This window comes from Coccinella septempunctata, chromosome 3, assembly GCF_907165205.1.
Source record: "Coccinella septempunctata chromosome 3, icCocSept1.1, whole genome shotgun sequence".
Lineage (NCBI taxonomy): Eukaryota > Metazoa > Arthropoda > Insecta > Coleoptera > Coccinellidae > Coccinella > Coccinella septempunctata.
The window spans coordinates 6562671-6579794 of record NC_058191.1 but is presented as its reverse complement, the minus strand read 5'-3'; the positions used below and the strand labels follow the sequence as shown (position 1 = coordinate 6579794).

At 34.8% G+C, this 17124-nt stretch overlaps 1 protein-coding gene across 3 annotated transcripts in view; it reads left to right on the top strand.

Annotated features, from left to right (window-relative positions):
- The window catches only part of LOC123310231 (leucine-rich repeats and immunoglobulin-like domains protein 1), a 199105-nt gene that overhangs the window by 13668 nt on the left and 168313 nt on the right, over positions 1-17124 (top strand). Inside the window, exon 1 of one of the 3 annotated variants that reach the window (XM_044893687.1) lies at positions 833-1181. The exons of 1 other annotated variant lie outside the window; for it this stretch is intronic. The gene's annotated coding sequence lies outside the window, so the exon portion shown is untranslated. Of the gene's footprint in view, positions 1-832; positions 1182-17124 lie in introns of those variants that run through there. One more of the 3 variants, XM_044893681.1, reaches the window with a different exon arrangement.

Sequence of the window (17124 nt, the reverse complement as noted above, 5' to 3'; positions counted from 1 at the left end):
ATTTATATTGATAGAAACCATATGATGTTATATATTTTTAGAATCAGTAAAAATTAAGCTTTCAAAAAATTGTACAGAAATCTAGTGTTCCTATTTGAAAAACATAACTTTGGGTTATAGCTTCGTAATTAAAAATCCTGCTCAAAAGGCAAGCACGCCACTGGATTCTACTTAAAAAAGTGCCTGTATAATGTTTCTATGTCAGAGCTCTATCATAAGTATTAGCGGAGATATAAATTTATTTCGAAATCGCCATTTTTCCAATTTTCGCTTATAAACAAGAAAACAAAAGAAGGTGGCCCAAAAATGACTACTACTCTTGTTAGTTTCTCAGAAAAAGAGAACGAAATTGGCGTATCAGATTTTGTCTATCTCCTCTGGTTTGAAAGCTGTAGTGCTAAAACATCGAAATTTGCCCATCCTGTACAATGATCGTTTTTTTTACTATTCTGACAGGCAGTCCTAGACAATCCCCCCTTAATACAGGTCTAATTTTTGGTAGAAAAGATTAATCTGACACGCTCGAGTAAACCCCGAATTTCCCTCTTGGGCTCCCCAACTACTAGTCGAGTATCTAGTTCAATGTGCGTTGAACACTGTCGATTATCGCATGCATTAACCGTAGTGAGTAACATTGAGATCATCGACTTTTTTCCCTTTCCCATCTATAAATACACGAAATACCGTCATCGTTCTGTAAAGTTTAATCGCCTTATCTGGAACTGTCATAAGCATCGCCGCCTTTCGCACACGATCCAACAGATCGGTTCCTTATCTAATCAATGCTATCTCCGCAAGTTTACCTATCCGTAATCCTGTCAGAGTTTTTACTTTTTACCAGTACCAGTTTGCACGTTGGGCACTTCGCACGCCTACTGAGGCTCCAGGTGATTCACTATCCGTGCGCCCGCCATTGTAATCTTATGAATCACGTTCTTCCCATTCGATACCTATATCACAATGTGTTCTGTATCTCGGCGGAGAAACCGGTCTTCGGTCGGACTCTAGTTCACTCGAGGTTTCGAAGGAATTGGTATCGTAGAGCGTCGTCGTGAAGACAGAGATGTTGAAGCCGTTTTGTGCGGATGCGGTTGTTGAAAGACGTTTTCGGTTCGGAGTGTCTGTTGATTTAGTGGTGCACTGAAAGCGTTTTTTGGGATTTATACCAGTTTTTGTTGCAGGTAAGTTTTCTTTGTTTGTGCTACATCAGATCTGCTTCATGTGACGCTACTTATTATCATCACTGTTGATTATTATATCATTGCATCGAGTTGCACGGTATGCAGCTTGTTCATTACCGAAAAAAATTATGAGATCAATTATTATTTTTAGTTTTATGAATCAAATAGATGTCAGATAACTGCTCGATAGTTTCGTGATGTTTCTTAAAAAAACTCTGATAAATATCTAATCTGTCAAAATTCAAAAAACGAAACTAACAACTAAAACTCAGAGCAATCATAATGTCTCGACCAATTTGTTTGATAGTATACCTAATAACAATATAATTGACGGAAACATAAATTATACCATCAGAGATTATTTTTGAGCGTCTGTTGAAGACTCGATCGAAGCAGACTTGATTTGAAGTCGAAAAATTAGGAACGGACGTGTTAAACCTCATAACTTCGAATGTTTACATTGTTTACGACGGATATTCTGTCGTTCAGTCAGTATTAACTGACCTTTCTAATCATAAATAAACTCGTCATTTACTTTTGATATAGATTAATAACCTGAACGATGTCTGGCTTCTGGCTTGTGTGTGGTTCTGGAATATTACCAATTAAATAAATTTCAATCATAATTTTCAGTGAATATACTCGGAATATACATTTACATAATACCAATTCATCCTATTTACCTCTCGCTTTACCTTCACTTTGTTTATTTTCACTTGATCTGAGACAGATGGTTCGGTGAACCCTCTGATTTAAAATGGTTACTTTCAGTCGAAAATTGTTTATACAGGGTTTTCATTGAACTTCCCAACCAATTTTCTGTTCGAACATCACGGTTCCAATCGAAACTTTGTTTGAAAATTACTGAGCGATTATGGCAAATGCAGAAGTTTTTAATAGTGATTTCTTTATCGCGTTCTTTATTTACAAATTGTGAGAAATCGTGAGACAATTTAAAGCTCGAAAGAGTCGGTTTCTCTGACAACGCCAAACCCATCATTGTGATGAATGTTTGCTTCCATAAGTGAAGAAACATCTTCTTTTCACTTATGAAAGTGAAACCATCTTTGGTGTTTGCTCGGTTGTCGGGCGATAATTCAGAAGTTTTTTTTTTTACACCCTATATGAGAGGTCATCTATAATTTTTTAGCTGCATTTTCTCATTTTGTGCTCTTCTGAACTTGAAATTGAAGGTATATTCCGAGGTATATTCGCAAAATTCCATTGAATCGGATATTTGCTTAGATATATTCTTCTTCGTATTGATTGATAATTGAATTTAATAAGTATACTCCATTCACTTTTATTTTAGCACTAGGTTGGCCATGGAGCGAGCCATGGAGATTCGACACGTTTCACTCTGTATAGTACGAAAATGTGGGGTTAAGACGCTTGTCAAAACATTTTTGGGTTTTATTCCAACGCTATGTTGCCCGTCCTACGTAAAAGTTTCTGTTATTACGTATTCTATCACAATGTCGAATCTCTTCGGAAAATATGTGACGAACATAATTGAAATTTATACAAAACTGATTGAAGGCATACCAAATCCAGTTATTTGCATGGAAAATACAAGGGATCAGTATGATATCATAATATGCACTAGCTTGAGTAGAGTTAATGTTCGTTATCTTCTTTGGCTAAAGTTTGAATACGTTACATCAGTTGTAGATTTCAAAAATATTCACCCGAAGATTAAATGCATATAATGCAATGGTTGGGAATGGGTATCTCCCGAAGGAATTAACAGATAATTACAAGAATTTCAAATTCTTCAACAAAAATCATCTTGCATCAATATGAGTAAAAAGAATTAAACGAAGTCAAGATGAACTTCACCTTTGAACAAAAATTTCACATGAATAAACAATTAACAGGACAACTGGCGCGTATTTGTGTCTGTTCATCTCAATATATTGATATAATAATAATAATTAGGTATTTATTGGTACCTTGAGACATTTACAATGTATAGAGGACCAGTCAAATGAAAAATAGAAAAATCATTTATTTATTATGTTATTTTTAAATAACGGTGTAAACTTCCAGATATCGATTGCAATTGAATCTGGAAAAAATCTGCATTTTCTGAAATTCTTCAGGGTTTTACGAGGGGTTTTCACTACCAGTCTCCTGTGTAAATTCTTGCACGAGTTCTTGCACAAATTTGTCAGGAAAAAATCAAATGGAAAAAATTTTTGCCTGAGAATTAACGAAAAATCTCGAAAAATGGAACTATACGGTTAAAATTTCGGACTCCTTCATCGGTCGAATTTTCAAAAATCTTTAGAATTATAGTTTGTCAATACACGGAGACGTTGATTCATTTAATTTGTAAAGTAACGGATGTCAGTTCGTTCCTCAGTAAATTAATTCAAACTTTGTGCAAGAATTCACTCAGGAGCAAATCGATTATTTAAAATTTTTAATTCTTTTTGTCTCAGATCCTGGGAGGGAAAACTCTAAAGAATATCAGAAGAGGTGTGAACTTTTTTAGGTAATTTAAAATGGCTTGATAATTTTTTTATTCAATAAGTGTTTCGTATTTATGTTTGTTGGCTGCATAATTTTTTCAACTAAAATAAGTTTAATATAGTTACTTCTCGGACCCACACCACCCTCACTGGTAAAACAGAGGAAACATCGAGGCGTACTATAATTTGTAACATTTTAATTACAATTTATTACACCAGGTCCGAATTTTATTACACTTTCTCGAGTTATATCTAATGTAGGTTCACCCACTTGAAACATTTGAACCGAGTTTTGAACTAATTGGGATTGCGAAATGGTATGATATTTATTACAACTGAATCATCAATTTAAATTCCAATTTTGCTACATCATTCGTTTCGGTGTATGTATATTTGAAAATCTACGTTTTCAAAGTTAAATATTTAATTTAAAATCTTGCAGACAGAACATAGTCTTCGTTCGGACTCTTTTCATTAAGCTAATAGTTTACCGGTATATGCTAATTTCGCAAGCAAGGAGTGGGATAGGCAAGAAGGGGAGATGAAGGTTCGAAAAATGATCTATGCCTGCAAATCGCTGCGTCCGCCAGCCCTGAAAGAAACCAACGAAAGTCTCAATTGGACCGTGCCCAGGTAACAAAATCGACCGAAAAAGCCGAGGAAAAAGCTATAGAAAATTGAGATTTTTTACGTTTACCAAAAGCAAATGCAAATGCGACTTATTCATTTCATTAGGGTTCTTACGACAAATCGAATCCTATAGATGGATCGTCTAGCCTACAACTATACTCCATTCACTTTTATTTTAGCACTCGGTTGGCCATTTCACTCTGTATAGTACGAAAATGTGGGGTTATGATGCTTGTCAAAACATTTTTGGGTTTTAAATCAACGCTATGTTGCCAGATCTACGTAAAAGTTTCGCTTTTACGTATTTTATCACAATGTTGAATCTCTTCAGAAAATGTGTGACGAACATAATTGAAGTTTATACAAACTGATTGAAGGCATACCAAATCCAGTTATTTGCATTGAAAATACAAGAGATCAGTATAATATCATAATATGCACTAGCTTGAGGAGATTTAATGTTCGTTATCTTCTTTGACTAAAGTTTGAATACGTTACATCAGTTGTAGATTTCAAAAATATTAACCCGAAGATAAAATGCATATGATGCAGTGGTTTGGAATGAGTATATCCCGAAAGAATTAACAGATGATTACAAGAATGTTAAAGTCTTCAACAAAAATCATCTTGCATCAATGTAAGTAAAAGGAATTAAAGAAAGTTTCAAGTCAAGATGAACTTCACCTTTGAACAAAAATTTCACATGAATAAACGATTAACAGGACAACTGGCGCATATTTGAGGCAGTTCATCTTAATACATTGATAAAATAGTAATAATTAGGTATTTATTGGTACCTTAAGACATTTACAATGTATGGGACAAGTCAAATGAAAAATAGAAAAATCAATTTTATGGAACTTATTCTACGATGACATTCGTCGAAAATCCTGTAGTAAACTTTTCGCATTAATTCACTCAACATAAAATAAAATTCTCAAACGCCACCACTTTTTTGGGTCTCCCAATACATAGAAGGAAATTCTTTGTCATCCTTTTCATTCACAATCTTTCTGATTGTGGAAATATTCAGCTGAAATATAAGTCGTTTAGATTCGGATGAAACATTATATAAATTCTCTTACATTGAATATGTTCGCTACCGTCTGACGTATTGTGGATTTTAGAGTATCAGGTATAACTATTTGAATGAGCGGACCTGAATTCTAAATAGCACTTCCTGAAACCCTGTCCCTTTTTTTCAATCACTTTCGGCATTTTCGTAATAAAAATTGATATTAGTTGTGACAACGGCGTTATGACATTAACAACATTTTATGAGTGCCAACCTTACTCCGTTCTAGTTACAAAAACTTGAGAACATTATTCCATGGCCAACCGAATGCTAAAATAAATGTGAATGGAGTATAGTTATTTGTAAATTCAGGAATCTGATGTAAAAACAGTCTCGAGCGATAGCCCGGTTGCTAGTGTCATTTGTCAATGCTTAACAGCTTAACACCTTATATCCTATATAGGTGTCTGCCCTGAGTAAGGCAAAAGATCAAGTTGTTAAAGGTGCAAGGAGGATCATTTGAAGCCGAGTTTGAATCCCTTACGAACAGTGCTGCAATTGATTTCGTTGAAATTTCAGCGACTTATAGCTTCTGGTGACCTACATTCGAGAACCCCCCACAAAAGCCTCGTTTTTCACACGGGCGTTTCTGTTGATTATGAGTTGCTATGAATGACGCCTTAAACAATATTTATTATAAAGCGTTCATTTTACGATCTTTTCATGGTGAAAATTTATGACGAAGTCTTCTGGGGCACAATGAAGAAGTGTTTCTTTATATTTTAAAGTGAAATAGCTCCAACTCCCGTTGTTTGAAGACGTGCACAATGAAATATCGTCTCTGATTATTAAATTTCAGCCTTGCATATACATAACTAGCTGTGAAATATCTTCTGGAGAGAGAATATTCAGAAAATTTTTTGAGGGCTTATCTCGGGGCTTATCGGATGGGGTTTTTATTTCCAATAGAAAATTATTACATATACATATTTAATAAAAGGCGAGGTGAGAAGTGAACTCTCAAAATTCATATCTTCGTTACTTTCTATAATAATAATCAATAAAAAATAATCAATTTTTATTTAAAATTATGCAACTTTGTGTTTCACCTCTACCAGAGGTGAAGGGTATAGTTCAGGTTTTTTCAGTGACAATTATTTCTGCCAGAAATATACCCGAGGATAGATTATTTCGTGTTGAGGTCCTTGATGAATAATCAATAAAAAATAATCAATTTTTATTTAAAATTACGCAACTTTGTGTTTCACCTCTACGAGAGGTGGAGGGTATAGTTCAGGTTTTTTCAGTGACAATTATTTCTGCCCGAAATATACCCAAGGATAAATTATTTTGTGTTGAGGTCCTTGATGGGATTTTCAGGAGGATTTTCAGCCTGATCTGAAATACATGAAAAAAGTAAGAATTCCAATTCAATTACTTAGCTAAACCCTCGGCTAAACCACTTCATCCTCATAATGAAAAAAGTGATCATAAGAACACCCCGGAACACCCATCACACCAACTAGAAGAACATCCTCAGCTATAAATGGTCTGGCACAAAAAATTTGGGTTGCCATGAATATAACTCAAATACCTTACACATTTCGTACAGGCTGCATAAAAACTCCTTAATGGTATATGAATATTTTCGTTTTTTAAGGAAAAAATTGTCTGTTTGGGCAGTGTTCAAAAATTAGTGTATTCTGAAGATATTAATTTTGTTGAATATTCAACTATAAGTTATGCATCCAATATTTACTATTCTTACATTATTAGGAATAAATATATCTCGAAATATATACAGGGTGCCCACGGTGGGTTTTTTCCGAGGTGTTTTTCGCTTCTCTATTCCCATCTGAGTATTTTTCCCTAAAGAGCTATCTGATGCTGAAGCATGAAAAGTAGATTTTTTTAAATGGAATACCATTTGAAAAAATCAGGTTTTTGCTGTTTTTGTATCGAGTGACAAGACAAAGAATTTTGTATTTCACGAACCGAATTTTTTCTATACTTACGAAACTCATTAGGATGTATTTTCAAAATTTTAGCGTCCAAAAATATTAAATGCCTTTTCTGCGAGCTTTTCTATGCCTTTTTCTTTGGATCCATATTCGTGGCAATTTCTTGTGGAGAACCGTCATCATCTCGGGTAGTATCAGGAATAGGGATAGGGAAGTACTACACAAAAATACTCAGATGGTCATAGGGAACTTAAAAAAGTTTTAAAATAAATAGGGTGTCACCGAGGGTGTCCCATTTGGAATAACGGAATTTGTAGTAATTTCCCGTATAAGCGGCAACGTCGCAGCATTAAAAAAATTTGAGTACGATAGATCAGAAGCGTAAACCCTAGTACCTAAATTTTCAAAACAATCCCATGAGCCTCGATGAGTCGTTCTTCGTAAAAATCTACCTGTATATATTCATTCTTCCAGTAGGTCTTTATTTCGTCTTCTCTGAGTGTCGTGTGAATGATTGTTTCCCCGATGTAAACCTAACCGCAATCGCAATATTACTTTGTTTCTGAGGACTCGGTATGTATTTGGATTAACAAATCATTCTGCAGAAGGTTAATGCAATCTCCTCAGAATTGTAGACTTTTATTGCGTCCGCAGAATGAGAAATTAATTAAGATGCGACTGGGCTTTCAATTAAATCGTTATGTAACGCCAAAAAAGGCCCCAGTCATTTCCTATGCCTACCCCACTGGTGCTAATTAAGAACGCAAGTTTTATTCAGAAAAGGGCGAACGTTCCAGTAATTACATCAAGGAGGGAATATATTTCTACCGGAACACAGAATGGGGGATGATGAACTAATTAGAACTTCAAACCTCATAATCTTATAAACGAGTTCATAAATTTTTTTTGGAGTTGCGGCGAGCCTCATAAATATTCCAAATTGCGTAGAAACAGCCCATGAGGCAGCTGCTGTGTGGTTCGAAATATATTTCAAAGGTGATTGATGGGCTTGGAAAGCATGAGGAAGTTTCTGCGGGATTATTCCTTTTCCCGATTTTTTCTCGGACTTTTTCTGTTTGCCGACCTACATGCGACATACGGATTGAAACATTGAACTATACAATTTGGGTAGTAGAGCTACTAGCAGGCCAGAAGATCCACTTTTTCGGGCCGATTCGCCTAAAAAAAAACATAATAAAATGAATTTTACGAATACCTATTCACTCTCTGCTATCGATGCGTTGAATCAGTCATACCCACCCCAGTCTGCTATCGGTGCTAACCTCACTTCTGTCAGTTATGTCAACTGACGTGGATTTGTTTCTATTTGCGTTTGGTAAACGTCAAAAATCAGATGTTTTCTAGGGCTTTTTTAGGTTTTTCTATCTTGCTGCAGGGTCGGGAGTATTCGCTTCTTATGCTCCGGTTATTCGTTTGGCTCTTTTGGCGGACATAGACGTGCAGCAGAGAGATAGAGATTTCTCAAACCTCTAAATCAGCTGATGTTCCCCTCTTGCCTCTATCACTCGGTGCTTACGAAATATACCTACTTATTTCGACAGCAATCTGAAAAAAAATGTTTTGTTCTTGAGGTAATATTTTTCAATATTATAATACATTAATTTTGACCCCGGCTTCATCACATTTAGGTGCTCATTGGAGTCACGGCATTTTTGTTGAGAAATGTTTTTCTTGTTTCTAATGCGAGTTCTAATGACATCTCCTCGAAATTTAGCAGTCTTCGTATAAGTACTTCAAATTAACAAATTTGTTCATCCAGTTTGGATTTTCATTTAGTCCTCAGCACCTATTTCCTAGCTTTAGAGAGTTACAAGCTCTGTTACAAGATGCATGGCTGGATCGACTGACATAATTGGTTTTGAGCTCGATGTAAACCAATCTTTTGAGCTCAAAATTCGAATATATTAGACTTTTGTCAGAGTGATGACGATGATGTTTTATAATAGGAACAAGCTCACAAAAATGCTGCACTTTTTAAACATCGGTTTATAATTTTTTCTGTTTCACATTCGAAACACATCTATCTTCATTCGGAGGCTATAGGCAAGGGTCAAGTTGGACCCGTTACCTACCAGATGGCGCCGCGTTATTGTTATTACTTTAAAGCGCTCACTACATCTTGATAAAGGTTCCGTTTTCCAAAGAGGTGACAATTCTGTCGATCGGCGACGAGGTCACATCAGGCCGAAACCATGGTGAGCATCTAATCCAGGAAATTATCCTATATATTTCTTTCCGCTTTTTACTACAATTCAGGTCGAAGTTTTCGGATTAAATTAAATTCGTCTTTGATAGGTTAGACATTAGATATTCACTTAAATTCTTTATATTCAGTCCAATAATGGCCAACGTCCGAGGGGTCTTTCACTGGACGTTTTTTGTACACTAAAATTCCAATTTCGCGATTAATTCCACTAAATTCAGGAAAATTCCGTTCAATCCACCTAAATTCCATTCAATTCATCACAATTCCGTTAAATTCATCAAATCCGCTCAATTCCACTCAATTCCGTTCAATTTATCGCAGTAATTTTCAGTGAAAACTCAACATGAGTGTGCTGTCCACTATAAGTAATTAGGACAAATAAAAATTCGAATGAATAAATATCACCTATAAAGAACACCCTATAACTCAACATTAAAACCTATGACAAAAAAATAAATTTTTCTCTATTTTGTTGAAATCATCTTCACCCAGTTTTGTCGAACCCAACAGTGAATCATATCAAGTTGCCGTCAAATAAGTTCGAATTTTGATATGTTTCATGTTCCCCAGCTGTGATTTCGCGGCAAGCTTCGCTCGAAGTTTCGTCTTGTTCCATCTGAAGTATAATTTATCCTAGACTGGATCTACTAGTGCATCTAATCTGAGATCGAACCAAAAATCGAAATATCAGTAGAACTGTATTATTGGCAATACAGCCATTTATTCTCAATAAAATAATTTCAGCAAAAATTAACCAAAAGTAGGAATTTTTTCAAACCAAAAACACTGTTGAAAAAATTAGGGTGGCGAAATAGGTGAATGAACTTATGAACTAAAACAATTTTACCCTAAGACTCAATATATTTAGGAAAATGAATGGCATACTTTTTTGAGAAACTCATGACCTCAACTGCGTTCCTCTTTTGTTTTCGAGTCAAGTATGACTTAGAAAAAATCACTATTATTTTTCATTTCAAAAATATATTCAACATATTAAACCTACATTGTGGCTCGCGTAAAATATTCCAGCCGAACATTTCCGTAAATAAAAAGTTTTTTGGGAAAACGGCTAGAAGGCTCAATTTCCATTTGGACATTTATGACAAATTCATAAACTCGACCACTTAATGCATGTCACCCATCACTTCCTACTATATAGTTTTCGACATGAAAGCCATATTAATTTATAAATAAAATCAAAATCACGTTTTCCAGAAACACTCAAATATATGGAAATGTTCGACTATGGATTGTTTGACATGGCCACCTTGTATAATATATTAAATATCACTGGAATGATGATAGAGATTATCTACTTCGCTTGAGCATCATCGACTTCACACTAAAATAAGTACTTTTATAGGTTATATCAAAACGATTCTTAGGTGACACGATTATTCAAAAGCATCTTTCTGCGCATGTTCATTTCCATTCAATTCCTTTACAATTCCATTCAATTCCTTCAGAATGCCGTTCAATTCCATTGAATTCCTATAAAATGTCCTTCAATTCCATTCCAATGAATTCCAATATAATTCCGTGTAATTCCATAAAATTCCGTGCAATTCCGCCTCAATTCCATCATTTTGTACACTAAAATTCCGCAGTGAAAGACCCCTCGCCAACGTCGGTTCCAATATATTCGTTATAGTTATTAAATCATGCTATACAGGATGTTTACTTACGATGCGGCACAGAATGTTGCAAAAATGTCTCGAAAAATGTTACGGTGATTCCTTGTCCAAAAAAATTATTTCGTGAAGAAACGTGGGATCTAATATACAGGGTGCCTGCGCCATGGGGCAGCGGTCGATTACTCTAATTCTATTAACTTTACAAAGAAGAATTTCAACTTCAAACTTTCCTCCTTAAATCATTTAGAACTATACAAAGTGTTCCGTTTCTCCTGCACAGCTATCATCTCTGTTATTATGAATGGAACACCCTATATATTTCCACATTTTTGAATTCCTTGTTAAATTTGAATATAAGTTTGATAACAACTATGTCTGAATTCTCAACGGTTTTCTAGAAATTTAACTTTTTATTAATATTTTGAGCTCGATTTTGACAGTTTTTGGGTACTTTCATGAAAGATTACAGCTCCGTCCCTATTCCATGTAATTGATTCAAATTTGGACTGTGTCTAGTCAATAAATAAAACACTAAAAATTATTCTTTGTGAATAACCATATTATATACACTGTCCACGAAAATTTAGATCCATTATCAAAACAGAAATTATTATTATTATTATTATTATTACAATAATGTTTAGAGCTGAGGCAAAGCCTGTATAAGCTCAAAATACAAAAAGAAAAATCAATAGTATGCGAAACAGAACGTAAACAAGAATTGAACAATCATTAAAATTTCAATGTTTTTTAAATGGCAACCAATATTTTTTTGCAGTTTATTATTTGATCATTTTTTGTTCGCTTTCAGTTGTTTTATATAATGATCAGAAAAAAAATATGGGTTGCCATGTAAAAAAATGAAGATTTGATTAATTCTGTTTTGATAATGGATCTACGTTTTCGTGGACCCTGTATATAATATAGTTATTTACAAAAAAAAATTTTCACTGTTTCATTTATTGACTAATAACAATAACAATAACAATAATTTATTCATTTTGTTAAATCATTACAAGAATGAAACACAAACAAGTCAAAAAAAATATACATAAATAACAATGAAAACAGAATGTTAACTCTACAAACTGCTCCCAATCAACAAGAATTCGGTCACAGAATATGGTTCCGAATCCATTAAAAAATTGAATATTTTCCTTTTGAAGGTTTTGAAATCTTTTATTTTACGAATATTATTAGGAAGGCTGTTGTATAGTTTCACTGCCATGTATGAGCATCCCCTTTCGGTAGAAGATAGTCGATGCACTGGATACACCAGCATATTGTGACGGGTAGGATAAAGATCAGGGCGTATGAAGCTCCGAAAATATTGGGGATTTTTGTGGAAAAATTGCATCAACTTATAAATGTACAGACCAGGCAGTGAAAGTAGTCCATTCTTTCTGAAGAGGCCTCTACAGGATTGTCTATAAGCTAATCCGAATATTGTCCGAACCGCCATTTTCTGCAATTCGAATACTGAACTAGACACAGCTCAAATTCGAATCAATTACATAGAATAGGGACGGAGATATAAAAGTCCTTTATGTAGTTATGTACATCAAACTGTCAAAATATTAATAAAAAATCAAATTTCTCGAGAACCGTTGAGAATTCAGACATAGTTGTTTTATCAAACTTATAGTCAAATTTAACAAGGAATTCAAAAATGTAAAAATATATAGGGTGTTCTATTTAAACTAACGAAGTTGATAGCTGTGCAGAAAAAACGAAACAGTTTGTATAGTTCTAAATATTTTTAGGAGATGCTCTACTTAAAAAGAGGAAAGTTGATAGAATTAGGGTAAGCGACCGCTGCCCCATGCCGCGGACATCCTGTATCGAGACCTGTATGCTTCTTTTCTACGGTATGGAATGTTGAAAATAGGAATTTTTTCACGTCTTCTATGGTGAAATAGATATGGCACTCCTATTTTTCAACGAAATTATGTCGATAATATTTCGTTATCTTCAAACAAAAATGTAATCGCCTACTGTTTGATCCTGCGATATTTTTTGAGGATACCTCCGCTCAAAACCGACCTGACTTTTTACAGGAGGCAAATTTGCAGCTGGAAATCTCATTAAGGCCTGCCGCAGACATGCAACTTTTCATTTGCGCAACAGTTTGATTGCAAGCGGTTCGAGGGCGCACACAAAAGCAATCGCTGCAACTTTTCAGTTGCATGTCTGCGCGGTCCCATATAAATGCATTGTATTCACTTCTGCAACTAAACAGTTGCAAAACTAAAAATTGCATGTCTGCGGCAGGCCTAACTGAATCCTTGGAATGAAAGTGGTCGAAAAAAAGGTTCAATCCACTAAACTCAACTGTAGAAACTTCAAAGGGTTAAAAACACTGGATTCAACATCGTTTCTCTTCAGTTATGTTCATGATAGTTCATTTAAACATTCAGCAAAAATTTAGGAGCTGATAAAATGATGTCAACACATCATCACAAGTAGGTACGCATAAATAAATTTATTTATTCAAAAAGATTCGAACTCTGAGTCAAACTCGGAGTCAAATATGAATAATTTGTGGTATAATTTCAGCCCGAACTTCGATTATTGGTCTCATTCGATCGCATTCGACATTTCTATTCACATAGTAGGTTAGGAATTAGCTCAAAATCATTCGGCGCCCCTCCTCCAAACAAAATTTCTATAGATTAATCTATTTTCTACGTTTCAGAAGCGCAAACATAAATTCAAGCCAATTTTTAGAGCTACGATTTTTCGTAGAGCACAAATGAGCGTAAATAAAACTCATGTAATATTCATCGACGTCATTTTCATCATAACAATCATCATATCGAAGAACCATATGCAAATTAGTCTCTATATCCTACACCATTAGCATAAAAATAATCAATTAACTGTGTACGTTACGTTTGCACGCGGTTGATCATTTCCAATCTGTAAATTACTTAATCCAACTGGAGCAGTAAGTTTGGTGAATGAATACTAAAATAGCGTCCGAAACATCTGCTAATTCATTATTCTTGGCTTCCTTTCAATTGTTCATTGAGAAATTTTTAATGTATTTGGTCTATTTCGAGTTACTCGTAATCTCTTTTCGTCCATTGTATGTGTGAATGTTTTTCAATTATTGAAGGAATGACTTGGGGATTGTATCCACGCTTAGAACTCCCATTAACACTATGGTGATAACGGGCACCAATTTGCACATCCGAAAATACAAGAGACCGGTTTTGTTTCGGGCGAGGTTTCGGGTTTTGTACCTGACACTTAGCTTGACACTGGGTCGAATTTGATGCTGTCTTTGAGATGCTCCCGAAGATTTGTATTTACGATTGCCTATGAATTTCAGAAAGGAATGAATAGATTGTACATCATGAAATGTCATCGAGTTTTATGACTTGAGCCTTTCATTGGAACATTGCCTTGTCCCAGATATCTCGAATATCAAAAGCAAAAGGATTAAGCTCTGTTGAAGCTGTTTTCAGGCTTTGGGTGGTAGTTGGGACCGGGCTGTTCCTCGACTCCCTGATGTCTATCGTGTCCTGTTTCCTCCTCGACTTGGTGACTTTGGTGTCGGTTGGGTCCCGATCTTCCACATGGTTGTTCATGTAGTTGTAGATGGCGTCTTTTTGTTTTTCATCCTCTCCTGCATTTCCCATGCACTTGCGTATTGTTCTCGCCATCCTTGTAGATAGATATCTGTAGATATTTTCGTCATGTTGAAGTTTATTCAAATTCTTTGGTAGTTTCTTAGGTATCAAGATCAAGGCTGTATATGAAATGACGATAGGGATGGTTTCTCGGATGCTTTGTTCAATATCTTTCAAGTTCCATTGCTCGTTCCATTGTCCCCTGGTGTATTCGTAGGAAGTAGTTTCATAAAGGGAACTATTTTCTCGTATAATCCTTAGATGCTTCCCCCATCCCAGTTCTTTACCTTTGATATCTCTGAAGATATCCTTCCATTACATCCTTCGTTTTCGACGTCAAACCAACTGTATTTTAATTACTCATGACAACTTCCCTCGCATCAGCAACGTCATAAGTTTCTACAAGCAATCGACGCTCTGTTGCAAATTTCCCTAGATTTCTTCAAATGGAAGATTTAATTCAAAATTTCCTATTAATGTTTATTTGGCGCACAAACAAAAATTGTTAGATGTCCATGATATGTCACTAATGCTTCAAGTCTATATCGTCAGATATCCAAACTTAGGGTATTACGTTTTACTTCTCGCAATTCTGGAAATGGTCTGATGCGGACGACAAAAACATTCTTGTGGTTTCTTCTGATATGAGCAATTTGAAGATTGAATTGTCCATGATTATGGATCAAGTTCAAGAATGGTGTCTGGTGTCTTAGAAACTCTTTAGTTTTGAACAAAGATTTATCGGAATTTATGATATGCAAAACTCAAAACAGATAGGTCCACCCAACAATATCCTGAGAATTTTGACCATGATGATCACGTCACCAAAACATCCGGTTCAGTCTAGTTTCCAGGTCTGAAAATCAATGAATATTTTATTTTAAGGATAGTTTATCCTTTGGCTATTTTTGAGAAAGCGCTGTGGTAAGAAGATGTAAGACGAAACAAATTTTCAACAAATAAAAATTTATCCTTAAATTACATGTTATATTTCTTAACATACAACAATGAAGAATTCTCTTCAATTGGGGTTATCACTGCATATGCAAGTTTAAACTGAATTATTATGAGTTTCATTCGTAATTTTTTCAAATGCACCGCGGAAACTATTCTACTATTCGAAATCATTCTTCAAATATGAGGTTTTAAAATTTAAATCGCTTCGTTTCTAGTTTACGCTTTGGCAACAGCGCCTACTAGAAAATAAAAAGAACAATGTCCGATCATCTTGGTTATAAAATAACAGCTGTAAAATGAGCTGATGCCATACATAGACCACATTGCCTGTCTTGTAGCAAATGATACATCCTTCAGAAAGTGAGGTGGCGTTTGTTCCAAAAAGTTACGGTAGGTATACGTCGTTGGTCTTTCGTTTTCGCCCTATATCTTCGCAACAAAGCGAAGGAAAAACCTCTTCAATTTGTGCCGCATGTTTACCTAACAATCTGTATATTTATAGGTCGTTATTGTTTTTTCAAAATCACAGATCGTACTTCGCGCATTTAATAAATTTCAATAATACAAAGCAGAAAGTTCCCTATTTTTATCCGCATTACCACTTAAGTTCAGTAGATAAAAGCGGTCTTTACATGATAATAAAATTGTTTAATATGCACCCAAGATATTCGTAGTCAATATAATCAATAATAAAACTTTGAAGGCTGAAAATCATACATTGTGAACTAAAATTGAGACCTTTTCAATACAAGAATTTGAATTAGCTGGAAGTGGTGAATTCACATAACTTTGTTTGGAAATTTAATTTTTTTTTTTCTCTCTTTTACTTGTTTTCTCTCTATGGATATACAGGGTTGGCTTTTTAAAACGAAACAGACCAGATAACGGACGCAATAAATTTATTTCGAAAAAATGCTCGGACACGTCGATTTTTACTTCGAGGGGGACAACTTTTAAGGTCAAATTCACAACTATATCGCTTCAACCCTTAGTGTTAGAACACCAACCCCTAAATTTTGAATAGGACAGATAGGGTGAGTGATACCTCATTTGAAAGGCCTTTTTATCCTGAATTCAGTGTATTAATTTTTTTCTCATTTAATGCATTCGTTTTCGAGATATTCAATTTTGAATTCCGTACAGTATCAGTTATTCCGCTAACCATGCTATGTGAAATCATCAATTATTTGACTAATTCATTCTGTGGTTACGATGGTAACCGTTAATTGTCAACATTAGACAACGAAATAGTTATTATTGGTAATTACTTTCTTCAACAATTTGGGTGAAAATGGTTTATTCTTTTTCAGAAAGAATTGAAATTATTTCTTTTTTTTTCAAGAATAACGAATGCGGTTTCAAAACGAACTTTCTGCAGATGTGCTTTTTTGGGTGCAATCGATTGAATAA